We start from the raw sequence: 7,338 nt of genomic DNA on the forward strand, positions 1-7,338 counted from the left end.
TACAGTGCTCGCATAGACGTGTTTAATTTGTCATTGTTTGTTTCAAACAAGATAGTTGTGCAAATACGGTTGCTTTCACTTTCTGTTCGAAGTTATGCAGCATTCCGAACTTCCCCGCAGGGGCGCCGGTTCTGGGTGGAGCTACCCTCCGCTCCCTCATTCGTACCATGTGCCCCGAATCGCCGCATGCGGCAAGTCGCACGCGCGCCGTACGACAGACCGCACGGAAAATCGCACCATGTGTATCGCGCTTTAGACGTGGCCGATCACTTAGAGACTCAGATAGTGCGGCCGGCGATGGCGACGACGAACCTCAACAAAACCCTCACATCGGCCACGATCAATGGTAAGACACAACAAATCGGCGTTGAACGTTGTGGCAGCGCAGTCAAGCTGATAGTGTGGGAAATATCCCGATGGACACGACAAAAATTGCAGTTGCAGCGACATGGAGAGCGTCCCACTACAAGTACAATAGCTAGAACACGCAACAACAAAAGAGAAGAGCACATGTAAGCCGCACGGCAGCCAAAGAAAATTCGTGACGTAGCCACATGACGTAGCGTTTTCTTGGCTATTTACAGTCCCGCTTGATGTCAATGTCGCGAGGTGCTCTGCTTTGCGGTTGGCTGCGCGCACGTACTTTAAAATCGATTTTGAATATGTTCTAAGCGATATTCGCCGCTGTGTGTGTGTGACCAACTAAATCGATCTCACGAGTTATCTCGACTTCAAATTTTTATGTCAGTACTCCTTTAGTTTTTTTAATGCTCCATTTGGTTATACAGACAACCCACTTTAAGAATATATTTCACGCAGTTTGCTCTCACCTATTGCATACCTTTCACGCAAGAAACCGGTTTGGGGGACTCCATTGCGGAGACCGCGGGCAGTGGACGTTCACTTTACGTATTCAGTAAAGAGATTAAAAGTAAAATTAAATTATGGGGTTTTACGTGCCAAAACCACTTTCTGAATATGAGGCACGCCGTAGTGGAGGACTCCGGAAATTTCGACCACCTGGGGTTCTTTAACGTGCACCTAAATCTAAGCACACGGGTGTTTTCGCATTTAGCCTCCATTGAAATGCGGCCACAGTGGCCGGGATTCGATCCCGCGGTCAGTAAAAAGCTAGCGTCTGTGAAAGATTCTGTGTTTTGTGTTTGCTCAAGATTATTATTTTGACAGTAAAGAACTTCTGTCGTTTCGAGAGTAATTACACTAATTGTCCAGGAGGGTTCCTCCTTGGTGTTTTTATTGAGCACCGACAGCCAAACCTATAAGGAACGCGCCGCGTTATCCCTAATACTACGAACCTATGCAACCGAAACGCCTCCGACAGATGTCGACTCCGTAATTCCTCGCCGCAGTCGTGTCTTAAGTCGAGGGTTTGACGGAAGCTCGTCTGGTCGGGATGAAGCATAAAGCAATAAAACTACGGGCACCGACCAAAAAAAGTACTAAAAAAGGATTAAATCTAAAAGACGTTTCGGCTTCTCTACGGAAGCCTTGTTTACAATGGGTTCAAGGAAAGTTCACGGAAGCTTATGCATACTTCAGAACGTGACGTAAGCAGCGCGTGTATGACGGGGGGAGGCTTCCTTCATTTCGATTGAGCGTGTGACGTGTTTTTTTTTTTTGTATCTCCAGCGATTACAGATACAGCCGCGATTTCAAGTTTCTTTCTTGGCCAGTAACTCTCGAGCGATCCCAGTCAATCTTGTGGTCAGTTGCATCCGTGTACTCGGCAAGGGCATTCGAAACTCTACGTTTCTTTTCGACATCGTTCTGATGCTACCTCAGTCTCTGTTTGAAGTTGCCCGTTTCACCGATGTATGCGTAGTCGCAATCTGCGCAGGGTATCTTATAGACTACGCCGGGAAACGGTTCTCTCGGAAGCCTGTCCTTACCGCCAACGAGTGCTTGCCTCAGCTTACACACGGGCTCGTGCGCCACCTCAACGTCATAACTCCACAGAATGCGAGACAAGGTTTCGTTTATCCCTTGAACGTAGAGTATGGCTATAGTATGGCAGCACGCTTTCTTGGTCGGGGATTAGCCGGACGGATAGAATTGGACAGGCGGCGTTCCACAGCACTCAAAGAAGGCGTGGGATAGCCGCTTGCCGCGAGAGCTCCTCGCACGTGGTCCAAGTCTGTGGAACGACTTTCTGCTGTAGTGCAAATGCGGTCCGCACGGTTGAGCAGGGAGGCAGCAACCGACCTTTTGTGAGCGTCAGGATGAACGTATTGAAAGTTCAGGTAGCGGCCAGTGTGAGTGTCCTTACGGTATACGCTGAACGAGAGCCGTCTATCGCGTCTGGTGACAAGTGCGTCTAAATAAGGGAGTCTGCTGTCGACCTCTGTCTCAACTGTAAATTGGATGGCCTTTTCCTGACTGGTTAGGTGCGCAGTGAACGAAGCCAAAGCGCTGCGCCGAGTCACACAAAAACAGTCATCCACATAGCACAGAAAAACTTTTTGCCTAGGACCAGGCACGTACCCAGGGGGGGGGGGGGGGGGGGCGAAATCAAGTGGCATAGCCCCCCCCCCTCCCTCCTCCCCACCTACACCCCCACTCCTCACACATTCCTAAAGCGCCGCCAGATCAATGTTGAGACTTCGCAGCTGTTCATCGGTCAGCATTATGCTGCCTTTTTCACTCCTTTTAGATGGCGGTAGTTATCAGCATCTCCTGTAATGTGAAGGACAGTTTTCTCGTAGATTCCGCACCCGCGCGATTAACTCGAGATGCGTTCAGTTGTCACCATCTGTTCAACCGTCACGCGCATAGCTGTTGCTTTTGTTAGTTCAACCTTCTTTGTTTAGGCTGATCCTGGGACCAGGAGAGGGATGCGGCTGTTACTCAGCTGGTCTGTACTCTCATGGAACGAGGTGCGGCCGGAGAAAACGCCAATTGCGTTTAACTTATCCCTTTGCTTCATTGTTTCCTTGAGTTACGGCTCGCCCCGACGCTGGCAGATGCCCGGAACCATATACACGTGATATGGGTTAGATAAGGTGGGAAATAAAATAATGTGAAAGAGCGTCCATCATGAAACCCTGCAATAACCCTTAAACCCATAAGCAAGATGACTGTCGCCCGTTACCTCGTCTGTTTTTCCCTAACTGTATAGCACTTTTCGTGCAAAATTGCCAACTGGAAACAAAAATCGCAAGGAGTTGAGAAATTAAGCGATCTACTAAGGGAGAGAGCCAAGGCAACAACCAAACCGCAAGCAAAAGCGAGTAATAAAAAAGTTAACCGTTGTTTATGAGAATATTTATGGATCAACATCTTTTTATTTAAAAAGGAAGTAGAGAAAAGGCCGCCGGAAGTGGAGAACAATTACTTGTTTTGAATGACGCTTCTACAGTTATCGGTCGAACCGCCTCACGTAGCCACTTCTCTGCTGTGCTTATGTGGGTGTTTTTCTAACCTTTCGCAGTGAACTCAGTACGTCTAGAATCGCAGAGTCCTGCGCTCTACGCGGTTGTATGGGACTGGCGGCCGCACAGCGTTACGCAATTCGCGGAACTGTGAAAACTGATCAACAAGGCGACAATAACTGATATTCGAAACTATAGCATGAGAAAGACTGAAGAAGCCGTAAAAAATGAACGCAGCCTGAAATCAGTAAAAAAGAAACCTGGAATAGGACAAACCATGATGTATGCACTAAAAGATAAGAAGGATAATATCATCAGCAATCTCGAAGATATAGTAAAAGCAGCGGAAAAATTCTAAGCTGACCTCTATACAGTACCCAGAGGAGTCACGATAGTTCACTTAGAAACAGTAATGAAGAGGATACAGAAACTCTCCTATAACTAGCGATGAGGTCAGAAGGGCCCTGCAAGACATGAAACGATGAAGAGCGGCAGGATAAGGTGGAATAACAGTCGATTTAATCAAAGATGGAGGAGACGTAATGCTTGGAAAACTGGCGGCTCTTTATACGAAGTGTCTATCGACTGCAAGGGTCCCAGAAAACTGGAAGAATGCAGACATTATACTAATCCACAAAAAAAAGGAGTCGTTGAAGAATTGAACAATTATGGGACCATTACCTTGCTCCCAGTATAATATAAAATATTTACCAAAATAATCTCCAATAAAATAAAGTTAACACTGGATTTTGTCAACCAAGGGAACAGGCTGGCTTCAGGAAGAAATACTTTACAATGGATCACATCCATGTCATCAACCAGGTTATCGCGAAATCTGCAGAGTACAATAAGCCTCTCGATGTGGCTTACATAGATTACGAAAAGGCATTTGATTCAGTAGAGATACCAGCAATCGTAGAGGCACTACGTAATCAAGGAGTACAGAACGCTTACGTAAAAAGCTCGGAAAATATTGCTACATGCGTGAGGGATCTGTTTGCTTGAACGAGGCGCGTAGGCGCCATCACTCCAGAAAAGAGGAGGAAGAACGAACTGGGCTCGCGCTGTGAATCTAACCGGTCAGCGCTGCAACCGTTGTTGTAAATATAATCTGTAAATAGTTTCTCGTCTTACTGACTCGTCTTTCGCGTTAGAATATCTACGAAGTTCTACAGCTACCTTAATTCTTCACAAGAAAAGCAGGGAGATACCTATAGAGAAAGGGGTCAGACAGGGAGACACAATTTCTCCAAAGCTGTTTTCTGCGTGCTTAGAAGAATTCAAGCTATTAAACTGGGAAGGCTTAGGAGTAAAGATCGACGGCAAATATCTGAGCAACCTTCGGTTTGCCGATGACATTGTTCTATTCAACAACAATGCAGACGAGTTAAAACAAATGATTGGAGACCTTAACAGAGAGTGTAAGAGTGGTGTTGAATATTATTATGCAGAAGATGAAGATAATGATAAATAGCCGGGCAAAGGAACAAGAGATCAGGATGGCCAGTCGGCCACTAGAGACTGTGAAGGAGTACGTTTACCTAGGTCAATTAATCAGAGGGAACCCTGATCATGAGAAGGAAATTCACAGAAGAATAAAAATAGGTTGGATCGCATACGGCAGACATTTCCAGCTCCTGACTGGAAGCTTACCATTATTATTGAAAAGTAAGGTGTGCAATCAGTGCATTTTGCCAGTGCAATATGTCCAGTGCCAATGCATTTGCCAGTGCATTTTGCCAGTGCATATGGGGCAGAGACTTGAGAGCAAGTTAAGGACCACGCAAAGAGAGATCGAACGAAGATTGCTAGGCATAACGTTAAGAGAGAAAGAGAGTGGTTTGGATCAGAGATCGAACGGTATAGACGATATTCTAATTGACATCAAGAGAAAAAATGTAGCTGGGCAGGTCATGTAATGCGCCGGTTAGATAACCGTTGGACCATTAGGGTTACAGAATGGGTACCAAGAGAAGGGAAACGCAATCGAGGACGACAAAACACTAGGTGGAGCGATGAAATTAGGAAATTCGCGGGCGCTAGTTGGAATCGGTTGGCGCAGGACAGGAGTAATTGGAGATCGCAGGGAGAGGCCTTTGTCCTGCAGTGGACATAAAACATGCTGATGATGATGATGATGACGACGATGATGATGATGATGGTGGTGGTGGTGCCCCCCCCCCCGAAAAAAAATCCTGGATACGCGCCTGCCTAGGACTGAAGGACGCGAGAGCACGGCTTTCCAAACACTCCATCGTAAGATTGGCAGCAGCAACAGAGACGGATGCACCTGTTGCCGTACCGTGGACTTGTCTGTAGAAGACCTTGTCGAAGCAGAGGTGCGTATTTCCGAGGTAGAAACAGAGGAGCCTCTTGAGGTCGGGAACGTCAATGGAAGACCTGTCTGGCACAGTCCTGTACCAGACAGGTAAAGCAGAATTAAGTGCATGCTTCTACAGCCATATCAGTCAGAATTGAGGTAAACAGCGACACTGTGTCGAACGAAAAAGATCACCTCGTCGTTGTCTAAATACACGTCACGAACTTTTTTCAATAAAGTCGCAGGAGTTGCTCACATGCGTGGAGCTCTTCCTGATAAGTGGAGCCAGAAGCTGGTGCAGGTATGTGAAGCTGGTGCAGGTATGTGGTCAATTTGCAGAGAGGGGAGCGGAAGTAGTCAACGATTGGATACAGGGGGATGTTAGGCTTGTAACCTTCGGCAAGCCATAAAGTGCAGGTGCAGCACCGTTTTGACAGAGAAGCTTAAAATACAAATACTTGTGCTCGGGAGCTACGAAGCGGAACACGTCAGCCAGGAGAGCCTGGAAGTCCCTCTGAACCTTCAAGGTCGATCGGGTCCCGAGTGAGCTGGACGTAAGTGTCCTGGTCATCAAGCAGGGTCAACATCTTGCTTTTGTAGGCAGCCGTGTCACTTAGCACTGTTGCATTCCCCTTGTCAGCGGGAAGAATCACGATTCCAGGCTTCCGAGAGAATCGTTTCCCGGCGTAGTTTATAAGATACCCTGCGCAGATTGCGAATACGCATACATCGGTGAATCGGGCAACTTCAAAGAGAATCTGAGGCAGCATCAGGAAGGTGTTGAAAAGAAACGTACAGTTTCGAATGCCCTTGCTCGAGCCCACGGATGCAACGGGCCACAAGATTGACTGGGATCGCTCGAGAGTAATCGCGGCCAAAAAAGAAACTTGAAATCGCGGCTGTATCTGTAATCGCTGGAGATACAAAAAACATGTCACACGCTCAATCGAAATGAGGGAACCCTCTCCCCGTCATTCACGCGCTGCTTACGTCACGTTCTGAAGTATACATAAGCTTCCGTGAACTTTCCTTTATCCCATTGTAACGCGTAACGTTCCTCCACGGGGTTCCCCTCTGACGGACTGTTCGTCGGCGCGCTGTGGCTCGTCACAGCTTCGATGTGAGTGGCCGCCTGAAATGAGTTCAACAAAGCAAAACGATTCCTACGAAGCCACGACCAGCATACGTGTTTGTTCTGATAAACTGCAGATGGGCTTGCCATAGGTCGTATCGTGATGGAATACACCGCGATTGGACCGTTGGTCAGATCGCTACGACGCGCAACCATGCCTGGCTGCGTGTTTGCAACTGCACAAACTTATGCACAGCCCGGCGTGGTTGCATCTGTGGTTGCTTGCCGAAGGTGCAGTGCACTAGATATTCTAGTACACTGTACCGAAGGCAAAAAATGTAAAGTGAGAATCTGGCCCGACACGATGGCGGAGTAACGCCGACTTCCGGCGTCACTTAAAGCTTCACAAAGAGTGACGTCAGGGCCCCTCAGATTTTCCTTCCTCCAGTGTAGCATGAAGGCGAATGCTTTTATGCCGGCAAACCTCTTTGCTTCAAAGTAAAGAGCCCTCTCTCGCTTTGTCAAAAAAGGCAGGCTGCGTATGCAGCGGCATGAGT

The sequence above is a fragment of the Dermacentor albipictus genome, chromosome 1, assembly GCF_038994185.2.
Source record: "Dermacentor albipictus isolate Rhodes 1998 colony chromosome 1, USDA_Dalb.pri_finalv2, whole genome shotgun sequence".
Classification (NCBI taxonomy): Eukaryota; Metazoa; Arthropoda; class Arachnida; order Ixodida; family Ixodidae; genus Dermacentor; species Dermacentor albipictus.